Source organism: Ranitomeya imitator, chromosome 5 (assembly GCF_032444005.1).
Source record: "Ranitomeya imitator isolate aRanImi1 chromosome 5, aRanImi1.pri, whole genome shotgun sequence".
In the NCBI taxonomy this organism is placed as follows: domain Eukaryota; kingdom Metazoa; phylum Chordata; class Amphibia; order Anura; family Dendrobatidae; genus Ranitomeya; species Ranitomeya imitator.
The window spans coordinates 690,274,392-690,287,503 of record NC_091286.1 but is presented as its reverse complement, the minus strand read 5'-3'; positions in this window follow the sequence as shown (position 1 = coordinate 690,287,503).

Here is a 13,112-nt window from a genome sequence, read left to right as displayed (position 1 = left end):
TGAGCCGTGTATCTAATCCTATCCTGTGTCATACTGACTGCTGATCCGTGCATCTAATCCTATCCTGTGTGATACTGACTGCTGAGCTGTGTATCTAAACCTCTCCTGTGTGATACTGACTGCTGAGCCGTGTATCTAATCCTCTCCTGTGTGATACTGACTGCTGAGCCGTGTATCTAATCCTCTCCTGTGTGATACTGTCTGCTGAGCCGTGTATCTAATCCTCTCCTGTGTGATACTGACTGCTGAGCCGTGTATCTAATCCTATCCTGTGTGATACTGACTGCTGAGCCGTGTATCTAATCCTATCCTGTGTGATACTGACTGCTGAGCCGTGTATCTAATCCTATCCTGTGTGATACTGACTGCTGATCCGTGTATGTAATCCTATCCTGTGTGATACTGTCTGCTGAGCCGTGTATCTAATCCTATCCTGTGTGATACTGACTGCTGAGCCGTGTATCTAATCCTCTCCTGTGTGATACTGTCTGCTGAGCCGTGTATCTAATCCTCTCCTGTGTGATACTGTCTGCTGAGCCGTGTATCTAATCCTATCCTGTGTGATACTGAATGCTGAGCCGTGTATCTAATCCTGTGTGATACTGACTGCTGAGACGTGTATCTAATCCTCTCCTGTGTGATACTGACTGCTGAGCCGTGTATCTAATCCTATCCTATGTGATACTGACTAATGAACCGTGTATCTAATCCTATCCTGTGTGATACTGACTGCTGAGCCGTGTATCTAATCCTGTGTGATACTGAATGCTGATCCGTGTATCTAATCCTATCCTGTGTGATACTGTCTGCTGAGCCGTGTATCTAATCCTATCCTGTGTGATACTGTCTGCTGAGCCGTGTATCTAATCCTCTCCTGTGTGATACTGACTGCTGAGCCGTGTATCTAATCCTCTCCTGTGTGATACTGACTGCTGAGCTGTGTATCTAATCCTATCCTGTGTGATACTGACTGCTGAGCCGTGTATCTAATCCTCTCCTGTGTGATACTGACTGCTGAGCTGTGCATCTAATCCTCTCCTGTGTGATACTGACTGCTGAGCCGTGTATCTAATCCTATCCTGTGTGATACTGACTGATGAGCCGTGTATCTAATCCTATCCTGTGTGATACTGACTGATGAGCCGTGTATCTAATCCTCTCCTGTGTCATACTGACTGCTGATCCGTGTATGTAATCCTATCCTGTGTGATACTGACTGCTGAGCCGTGTATCTAATCCCATCCTGTGTGATACTGTCTGCTGAGCTGTGTATCTAATCCTCTCCTGTGTGATACTGACTGCTGATCCGTGTATCTAAGGCCGGCGTCACACTTGCGAGTTTTACGGACGTAAGAGCGCAGAAACTACGTCCATAAAACTCGCAAAAAATACGGCACAATTATTCTCTATGCCCCTGCTCCTATCTGCCGTATTTAACTGATCAGTATTATACGGCTTTCTACGGCCGTAGAAAATCGCAGCATGCTGCGTTTGTCACCGTATTGCGCAAATAAAACGCCAATGAAAGTCTATGGAAGCCCCAAAAATACGGATCACACACGGACCAGCAGTGTGACTTGCGAGGAATACGCAGCGGTGTTAGAGAGAAAAGCCGGTAATTCAGTGCGGTGTACAGTAAAATCACACTGACAGCTTACATTAGAATAGGTAGAATAAATATGTACACGTAGAATAGGTATATATATATATACTAGCTATTGAACCCGTTCTACGCCCGGGTGGCGAGCATTTATATTGGTATATTGTCTCCATCCTGGTATGTGCTGCTCCATCCTGCGTCCCCATCCTGTCATGTGCTGCTCCATCCTGCGTTCCCCTTCCTGTCATGCGCTGCTCCCATCCTGCGTCCCCATCCTGTGATGCGCTGCTCCCATCCTGCGTCCCCATCCTGTGATGCGCTGCTCCCATCCTGTGATGCGCTGCTCCCATCCTGCGTCCCCATCCTGTCATGCGCTGCTCCATCATGCGTCCCCATCCTGTCATGCGCTGCTCCATCCTGCGTCCCCATCCTTATGTGCTGCTGCATCCTGCGTCCCCATCCTTTTGTGCTGCTGCATCCTGCGTCCCCATCCTTATGTGCTGCTGCATCCTGCGTCCCCATCCTTATGTGCTGCTGCATCCTGCGTCCCCATCCTTATGTGCTGCTGCATCCTGCGTCCCCATCCTTATGTGCTGCTCCATCCTGCGTCCCCATCCTTATGTGCTGCTCCATCCTGCGTCCCCATCCTGTCATGTGCTGCTCCATCCTGCGTCCCCATCCTTATGTGCTGCTCCATCCTGCGTCCCCATCCTTATGTACTGCTGCATCCTGCGTCCCCATCCTTATGTGCTGCTGCATCCTGCGTCCCCATCCTTATGTTCATGCTGCATCCTGCGTCCCCATCCTTATGTGCTGCTGCATCCTGCGTCCCCATCCTTATGTGCTGCTGCATCCTGCGTCCCCATCCTTATGCGCTGCTCCATCCTGCGTCCCCATCCTTATGTGCTGCTGCATCCTGCGTCCCCATCCTTATGTTCATGCTGCATCCTGCGTCCCCATCCTTATGTGCTGCTGCATCCTGCGTCCCCATCCTTATGTTCATGCTGCATCCTGCGTCCCCATCCTTATGTGCTGCTGCATCCTGCGTCCCCATCCTTATGTGCTGCTGCATCCTGCATCCCCATCCTTATGTTCATGCTGCATCCTGCGTCCCCATCCTTATGTTCATGCTGCATCCTGCGTCCCCATCCTTATGTTCATGCTGCATCCTGCGTCCCCATCCTTATGTGCTGCTCCATCCTGCGTCCCCATCCTTATGTGCTGCTCCATCCTGCGTCCCCATCCTTATGTGCTGCTGCATCCTGCGTCCCCATCCTTATGTGCTGCTCCCATCCTGCGTCCCCATCCTTATGTTCATGCTGCATCCTGCGTCCCCATCCTTATGTTCATGCTGCATCCTGCGTCCCCATCCTTATGTGCTGCTGCATCCTGCGTCCCCATCCTTATGTGCTGCTCCCATCCTGCGTCCCCATCCTTATGTTCATGCTGCATCCTGCGTCCCCATCCTTATGTGCTGCTGCATCCTGCGTCCCCATCCTTATGTTCATGCTGCATCCTGCGTCCCCATCCTTATGTTCATGCTGCATCCTGCGTCCCCATCCTTATGTTCATGCTGCATCCTGCGTCCCCATCCTTATGTGCTGCTCCATCCTGCGTCCCCATCCTTATGTGCTGCTCCATCCTGCGTCCCCATCCTTATGTGCTGCTCCCATCCTGCGTCCCCATCCTTATGTGCTGCTCCATCCTGCGTCCCCATCCTTATGTGCTGCTCCATCCTGCGTCACCATCCTTATGTGCTGCTCCATCCTGCGTCCCCATCCTTATGTGCTGCTCCCATCCTGCGTCCCCATCCTTATGTGCTGCTCCATCCTGCGTCCCCATCCTTATGTGCTGCTCCATCCTGCGTCCCCATCCTTATGTGCTGCTCCATCCTGCGTCCCCATCCTTATGTGCTGCTCCATCCTGCGTCCCCATCCTTATGTACTGCTGCATCCTGCGTCCCCATCCTTATGTGCTGCTCCATCCTGCGTCTCCATCCTTATGTGCTGCTCCATCCTGCGTCCCCATTCTTATGTGCTGCTCCATCCTGCGTCCCCATCCTTATGTGCTGCTCCATCCTGCGTCCCCATCCTTATGTGCTGCTCCATCCTGCGTCCCCATCCTTATGTGCTGCTCCATCCTGCGTCCCCATCCTTATGTGCTGCTCCATCCTGCGTCCCCATCCTTATGTGCTGCTCCATCCTGCGTCCCCATCCTTATGTGCTGCTCCATCCTGCGTCCCCATCCTTATGTGCTGCTCCATCCTGCGTCCCCATCCTTATGTGCTGCTCCCATCCTGCGTCCCCATCCTTATGTGCTGCTCCATCCTGCGTCCCCATCCTGTTATGTGCTGCTCCATCCTGCGTCCCCATCCTTATGTGCTGCTCCATCCTGCGTCCCCATCCTTATGTGCTGCTCCCATCCTGCGTCCCCATCCTTATGTTCATGCTGCATCCTGCGTCCCCATCCTTATGTGCTCCTCCATCCTGCATCCCCATCCTTATGTGCTGCTCCATCCTGCGTCCCCATCCTTATGTGCTGCTCCATCCTGCGTCCCCATCCTGTTATGTGCTGCTCCATCCTGCGTCCCCATCCTTATGTGCTGCTCCATCCTGCGTCCCCATCCTTATGTGCTGCTCCATCCTGCGTCCCCATACTGTTATGTGCTGCTCCATCCTGCGTCCCCATCCTTATGTGCTGCTCCATTCTGCGTCCCCATCCTTATGTGCTCCTCCATCCTGCGTCCCCATCCTTATGTGCTGCTCCATCCTGCGTCCCCATCCTTATGTGCTCCTCCATCCTGCGTCCCCATCCTTATGTCCTGCTCTATCCTGCGTCCCCATACTGTTATGTGCTGCTCCATCCTGCGTCCCCATCCTTATGTGCTCCTCCATCCTGCGTCCCCATCCTTATGTCCTGCTCCATCCTGCGTCCCCATACTGTTATGTGCTGCTCCATTCTGCGTCCCCATACTGTTATGTGCTGCTCCATCCTGCGTCCCCATCCTTATGTGCTGCTCCATCCTGCGTCCCCATCCTTATGTGCTCCTCCATCCTGCGTCCCCATCCTTATGTGCTCCTCCATCCTGCGTCCCCATCCTTATGTGCTCCTCCATCCTGCGTCCCCATCCTTATGTGCTGCTCCATCCTGCGTCCCCATCCTGTTATGTGCTGCTCCATCCTGCGTCCCCATCCTGTTATGTGCTGCTCCATCCTGCGTCCCCATCCTTATGTGCTGCTCCATCCTGCGTCCCCATCCTGTTATGTGCTGCTCCATCCTGCGTCCCCATCCTTATGTGCTGCTCCATCCTGCGTCCCCATCCTTATGTGCTGCTCCATCCTGCGTCCCCATCCTTATGTGCTGCTCCATCCTGCGTCCCCATCCTTATGTGCTGCTCCATCCTGCGTCCCCATCCTTATGTGCTGCTCCATCCTGCGTCCCCATCCTTATGTGCTGCTCCATCCTGCGTCCCCATCCTTATGTGCTGCTCCATCCTGCGTCCCCATCCTTGTGCTGCTCCCATCCTGCGTCCCCATACTGCCTCTGACCCGCTCGGCGCCGAGTGCTGGGGGGCCTGAGCAGGCGGGGACACCGGCGCGCTGTGGGGTTCAGGTGCCGGTATCGCCGCCAGCTCAGGCCCCCCCAGCACTTACTATAATCACCTGTCCGGCGTTCCATCGCTGAGTGGCGCCATCTTCCCGGTCTCCTGGCTGTGACTGTTCAGTCAGAGGGCGGCGCCGGCGCGCATTAAGCGCGTCATCGGGCCCTCTGAACTGAAGGTCACAGACCGAAGACCGGGAAGATGGCGGCGCTCAGCGATGGAACGGGGACAGGTGAATATGGCCGATACTCACCCTCCTGGCGGTCCCTGCTTCTGTGGTGGAGATCGCGGTGTGTGTTCAATGTGAACGCACACCGCGATCTCCCGGGATCGTCGCTCTGTGAGGCCCAGACTGCGCCAGCGCTTGCGCTTGCGCAGTCTATAGAGGCTTCGGACAGAGTGACGCTCCCAGCGTTATATTATAGATGTCAGTGAGACACATATATGTACATATATTCTTACTTCATACAGCCGCGATATAGCAGAAGGCCGGTAATTCAATTACCGGCTTTTTCTTTCTCCTTCCTAAAACCCGACATGATTTGAGACATGGTTTACATACAGTAAACCATGTCTTCTCTCCCTTTTTTTTGCAGATTCCACACTACTAATGTCAGTAGTGTGTATCTGCAAAATTTGGCCGTTCTAGCTCTTAAAATAAAGGGTTAAATGGCGGAAAAAATTGGCGTGGGCTCCCGCGCAATTTTCTCCGCCAGAGTAGTAAAGCCAGTGACTGAGGGCAGATATTAATAGCCTGGAGAGGGTCCATGGTTATTGGCCCCCCCCCTGGCTAAAAACATCTGCCCCCAGCCACCCCAGAAAAGGCACATCTGGAAGATGCGCCTATTCTGGCACTTGGCCACTCTCTTCCCATTCCCGTGTAGCGGTGGGATATGGGGTAATGAAGGGTTAATGCCACCTTGCTATTGTAAGGTGACATTAAGCCTAATTAATAATGGAAAGGCGTCAATTATGACACCTATCCATTATTAACCAATTGTAGTAAAGGGTTAAATAAAACACAAACACATTATTTAAAGTTATTTTAATGAAATAAAAACAATGGTTGTTGGAGTATTTTATTCTACGCCCAATCCAGTCACTGAAGACCCTCGTTCTGTAAGTAAAAAAACATAATAAACCAACAATATCCTTACCCTCCGCAGATCTGTAACGTCTAACGATGTAAATCCTTCTGAAGGGGTTAAAACATTTTGCAGCAAGGAGTTCCGCTAATGCACGCTGCTCCTCGCTGCAAAACCCCGGGGAATGAGGCTAAATATAGATCAATGAGCTATATTTAGCTTCATTTGCGGTGAGGCGCCCTCTGCTGGCTGTTCATAGATCGTGGGAAATTACCTAGAAAGCTCCCAGGCTCGAGATCATAAGAGGACAACCAGCAGAGGGCGCCATTTAACCCTTTATTTTAAGAGCTAGAACGGCCAAATTTTGCAGATACACACTACTGACATTAGTAGTGTGGAATCTGCAAAAAAAATGGAGAGAAGACATGGTTTACTGTATGTAAACCATGTCTCAAATTATGTCGGGTTTTAGGAAGGAGAAAGAAAAAGCCGGTAATTGAATTACGGGCTTTCAAGCTGTATAGCGCTGGAAATAATATTAATATATATACATATATGTGTCTACTGACATATATATATATATATATATATATATATATATATATAGACAGTATATATATATTTTTTTTTCTTTTTGGGACACATGGATCATTTCTATAGCGGTATGTTGGTTTTGCAAGCCTGCGAGAAAACCACGCAGTACGGATGCCATACGGATTACATACGGAGGATGCCATGCGCAAAAAACGCTGACACACCCTGCCTACGGAGGAGCTACGGACCACTATTTTCGGGACTTTTCAGCGTATTACGGCCGTAATATACGGACCGTATTGTTTTACGCTGTGTGTGACGCCAGCCTAATCCTCTCCTGTGTGATACTGACTGCTGAGCCGTGTATCTAATCCTCTCCTGTGTGATACTGACTGCTGAGCCGTGTATCTAATCCTCTCCTCTGTGATACTGACTTCTGAGCTGTGTATCTAATCCTCTCCTGTGTGATACTGACTGCTGAGCCGTGTATCTAATCCTCTCCTGTGTGATACTGACTGCTGAGCCGTGTATCTAATCCTATCCTGTGTGATACTGACTGCTGAGCCGTGTATCTAATCCTCTCCTGTGTGATACTGACTGCTGAGCCGTGTATCTAATCCTGTGTGATACTGAATGCTGATCCGTGTATCTAATCCTCTCCTGTGTGATACTGAATGCTGATCCGTGTATCTAATCCTCTCCTGTGTGATACTGTCTGCTGAGCCGTGTATCTAATCCTCTCCTGTGTGATACTGACTGCTGAGCCGTGTATCTAATCCTGTGTGATACTGAATGCTGAGCCGTGTATCTAATCCTCTCCTGTGTGATATTGTCTGCTGAGCCGTGTATCTAATCCTGTGTGATACTGAATGCTGATCCGTGTATCTAATCCTCTCCTGTGTGATACTGACTGCTGAGCTGTGTATCTAATCCTATCCTGTGTGATACTGAATGCTGAGCTGTGTATCTAATCCTCTCCTGTGTGATACTATCTTCTGAGCCGTGTATCTAATCCTCTCCTGTGTGATACTGACTGCTGAGCTGTGTATCTAATCCTATCCTGTGTGATACTGTCTGCTGAGCCGTGTATCTAATCCTCTCCTGTGTGATACTGACTGCTGAGCTGTGTATCTAATCCTATCCTGTGTGATACTGACTGCTGAGCCGTGTATCTAATCCTATCCTGTGTGATACTGTCTGCTGAGCCGTGTATCTAATCCTCTCCTTTGTGATACTGACTGCTGAGCCGTGTATCTAATCCTATCCTGTGTGATACTGACTACTGAGCCGTGTATCTAATCCTATCCTGTGTGATACTGACTGCTGAGCCGTGTATCTAATCCTCTCCTGTGTGATACTGTCAGCTGAGCCGTGTATCTAATCCTCTCCTGTGTGATACTGACTGCTGAGCTGTGTATCTAATCCTCTCTTGTGTGATACTGACTGCTGAGCCGTGTATCTAATCCTCTCCTGTGTGATACTGAGTGCTGAGCTGTGTATCTAATCCTGTCCTTTGTGATACTGTGTGCTGAGCTGTGTATCTAATCCTCTCCTGTGTGATACTGACTGCTGAGCCGTGTATCTAATCCTATCCTGTGTGATACTGTCTGCTGAGCCGTGTATCTAATCCTCTCCTGTGTGATACTGACTGCTGAGCCGTGTATCTAATCCTCTCCTGTGTGATACTGACTGCTGAGCCGTGTATCTAATCCTATCCTGTGTGATACTGACTGCTGAGCCGTGTATCTAATCCTCTCCTGTGTGATACTGACTGCTGAGCCGTGTATCTAATCCTGTGTGATACTGAATGCTGATCCGTGTATCTAATCCTCTCCTGTGTGATACTGAATGCTGATCCGTGTATCTAATCCTCTCCTGTGTGATACTGTCTGCTGAGCCGTGTATCTAATCCTCTCCTGTGTGATACTGACTGCTGAGCCGTGTATCTAATCCTGTGTGATACTGAATGCTGAGCCGTGTATCTAATCCTCTCCTGTGTGATACTGTCTGCTGAGCCGTGTATCTAATCCTGTGTGATACTGAATGCTGATCCGTGTATCTAATCCTCTCCTGTGTGATACTGACTGCTGAGCTGTGTATCTAATCCTATCCTGTGTGATACTGAATGCTGAGCTGTGTATCTAATCCTCTCCTGTGTGATACTATCTTCTGAGCCGTGTATCTAATCCTCTCCTGTGTGATACTGACTGCTGAGCTGTGTATCTAATCCTATCCTGTGTGATACTGTCTGCTGAGCCGTGTATCTAATCCTCTCCTGTGTGATACTGACTGCTGAGCTGTGTATCTAATCCTATCCTGTGTGATACTGACTGCTGAGCCGTGTATCTAATCCTATCCTGTGTGATACTGACTGCTGAGCCGTGTATCTAATCCTATCCTGTGTGATACTGACTACTGAGCCGTGTATCTAATCCTATCCTGTGTGATACTGAATGCTGAGCTGTGTATCTAATCCTCTCCTGTGTGATACTATCTTCTGAGCCGTGTATCTAATCCTCTCCTGTGTGATACTGACTGCTGAGCTGTGTATCTAATCCTATCCTGTGTGATACTGTCTGCTGAGCCGTGTATCTAATCCTCTCCTGTGTGATACTGACTGCTGAGCTGTGTATCTAATCCTATCCTGTGTGATACTGACTGCTGAGCCGTGTATCTAATCCTATCCTGTGTGATACTGTCTGCTGAGCCGTGTATCTAATCCTATCCTGTGTGATACTGACTGCTGAGCCGTGTATCTAATCCTATCCTGTGTGATACTGACTACTGAGCCGTGTATCTAATCCTATCCTGTGTGATACTGACTGCTGAGCCGTGTATCTAATCCTCTCCTGTGTGATACTGTCAGCTGAGCCGTGTATCTAATCCTCTCCTGTGTGATACTGACTGCTGAGCTGTGTATCTAATCCTCTCTTGTGTGATACTGAGTGCTGAGCCGTGTATCTAATCCTCTCCTGTGTGATACTGAGTGCTGAGCTGTGTATCTAATCCTGTCCTTTGTGATACTGTGTGCTGAGCTGTGTATCTAATCCTCTCCTGTGTGATACTGTCTGCTGAGCTGTGTATCTAATCCTCTCCTGTGTGATACTGACTGCTGAGCCGTGTATCTAATCCTCTCCTGTGTGATACTGACTGCTGAGCTGTGTATCTAATCTTCTCCTGTGTGATACTGACTGCTGAGCCGTGTATCTAATCCTATCCTGTGTGATACTGTCTGCTGAGCCGTGTATCTAATCCTCTCCTGTGTGATACTGACTGCTGAGCTGTGTATCTAATCCTCTCCTGTGTGATACTGACTGCTGAGCCGTGTATCTAATCCTATCCTGTGTGATACTGTCTGCTGAGCTGTGTATCTAATCCTCTCCTGTGTGATACTGACTGCTGAGCCGTGTATCTAATCCTATCCTGTGTGATACTGACTGCTGAGCCGTGTATCTAATCCTCTCCTGTGTGATACTGACTGCTGAGCTGTGTATCTAATCTTCTCCTGTGTGATACTGACTGCTGAGCCGTGTATCTAATCCTATCCTGTGTGATACTGTCTGCTGAGCCGTGTATCTAATCCTCTCCTGTGTGATACTGACTGCTGAGCTGTGTATCTAATCCTCTCCTGTGTGATACTGACTGCTGAGCCGTGTATCTAATCCTATCCTGTGTGATACTGTCTGCTGAGCTGTGTATCTAATCCTCTCCTGTGTGATACTGACTGCTGAGCCGTGTATCTAATCCTCTCCTGTGTGATACTGACTGCTGAGCCGTGTATCTAATCCTCTCCTGTGTGATACTGACTGCTGAGCCGTGTATCTAATCCTCTCCTGTGTGATACTGACTGCTGAGCCGTGTATCTAATCCTATTCTGTGTGATACTGTGTGCTGAGCCGTGTATCTAATCCTCTCCTGTGTGATACTGACTGCTGAACCGTGTATCTAATCCTATCCTGTGTGATACTGACTGCTGAGCCGTGTATCTAATCCTCTCCTGTGTGATACTGACTGCTGAGCCGTGTATCTAATCCTATCCGGTGTGATACTGACTGCTGAGCTGTGTATCTAATCCTGTCCTGTGTGATACTGACTGCTGAGCCGTGTATCTAATCCTCTCCTGTGTGATATTGTCTGCTGAGCCGTGTATCTAATCCTGTGTGATACTGAATGCTGATCCGTGTATCTAATCCTCTCCTGTGTGATACTGACTGCTGAGCTGTGTATCTAATCCTATCCTGTGTGATACTGAATGCTGAGCTGTGTATCTAATCCTCTCCTGTGTGATACTATCTTCTGAGCCGTGTATCTAATCCTCTCCTGTGTGATACTGACTGCTGAGCTGTGTATCTAATCCTATCCTGTGTGATACTGTCTGCTGAGCCGTGTATCTAATCCTCTCCTGTGTGATACTGACTGCTGAGCTGTGTATCTAATCCTATCCTGTGTGATACTGACTGCTGAGCCGTGTATCTAATCCTATCCTGTGTGATACTGTCTGCTGAGCCGTGTATCTAATCCTCTCCTTTGTGATACTGACTGCTGAGCCGTGTATCTAATCCTATCCTGTGTGATACTGACTACTGAGCCGTGTATCTAATCCTATCCTGTGTGATACTGACTGCTGAGCCGTGTATCTAATCCTCTCCTGTGTGATACTGTCAGCTGAGCCGTGTATCTAATCCTCTCCTGTGTGATACTGACTGCTGAGCTGTGTATCTAATCCTCTCTTGTGTGATACTGACTGCTGAGCCGTGTATCTAATCCTCTCCTGTGTGATACTGAGTGCTGAGCTGTGTATCTAATCCTGTCCTTTGTGATACTGTGTGCTGAGCTGTGTATCTAATCCTCTCCTGTGTGATACTGACTGCTGAGCCGTGTATCTAATCCTATCCTGTGTGATACTGTCTGCTGAGCCGTGTATCTAATCCTCTCCTGTGTGATACTGACTGCTGAGCCGTGTATCTAATCCTCTCCTGTGTGATACTGACTGCTGAGCCGTGTATCTAATCCTATCCTGTGTGATACTGACTGCTGAGCCGTGTATCTAATCCTCTCCTGTGTGATACTGACTGCTGAGCCGTGTATCTAATCCTGTGTGATACTGAATGCTGATCCGTGTATCTAATCCTCTCCTGTGTGATACTGAATGCTGATCCGTGTATCTAATCCTCTCCTGTGTGATACTGTCTGCTGAGCCGTGTATCTAATCCTCTCCTGTGTGATACTGACTGCTGAGCCGTGTATCTAATCCTGTGTGATACTGAATGCTGAGCCGTGTATCTAATCCTCTCCTGTGTGATACTGTCTGCTGAGCCGTGTATCTAATCCTGTGTGATACTGAATGCTGATCCGTGTATCTAATCCTCTCCTGTGTGATACTGACTGCTGAGCTGTGTATCTAATCCTATCCTGTGTGATACTGAATGCTGAGCTGTGTATCTAATCCTCTCCTGTGTGATACTATCTTCTGAGCCGTGTATCTAATCCTCTCCTGTGTGATACTGACTGCTGAGCTGTGTATCTAATCCTATCCTGTGTGATACTGTCTGCTGAGCCGTGTATCTAATCCTCTCCTGTGTGATACTGACTGCTGAGCTGTGTATCTAATCCTATCCTGTGTGATACTGACTGCTGAGCCGTGTATCTAATCCTATCCTGTGTGATACTGACTGCTGAGCCGTGTATCTAATCCTATCCTGTGTGATACTGACTACTGAGCCGTGTATCTAATCCTATCCTGTGTGATACTGAATGCTGAGCTGTGTATCTAATCCTCTCCTGTGTGATACTATCTTCTGAGCCGTGTATCTAATCCTCTCCTGTGTGATACTGACTGCTGAGCTGTGTATCTAATCCTATCCTGTGTGATACTGTCTGCTGAGCCGTGTATCTAATCCTCTCCTGTGTGATACTGACTGCTGAGCTGTGTATCTAATCCTATCCTGTGTGATACTGACTGCTGAGCCGTGTATCTAATCCTATCCTGTGTGATACTGTCTGCTGAGCCGTGTATCTAATCCTATCCTGTGTGATACTGACTGCTGAGCCGTGTATCTAATCCTATCCTGTGTGATACTGACTACTGAGCCGTGTATCTAATCCTATCCTGTGTGATACTGACTGCTGAGCCGTGTATCTAATCCTCTCCTGTGTGATACTGTCAGCTGAGCCGTGTATCTAATCCTCTCCTGTGTGATACTGACTGCTGAGCTGTGTATCTAATCCTCTCTTGTGTGATACTGAGTGCTGAGCCGTGTATCTAATCCTCTCCTGTGTGATACTGAGTGCT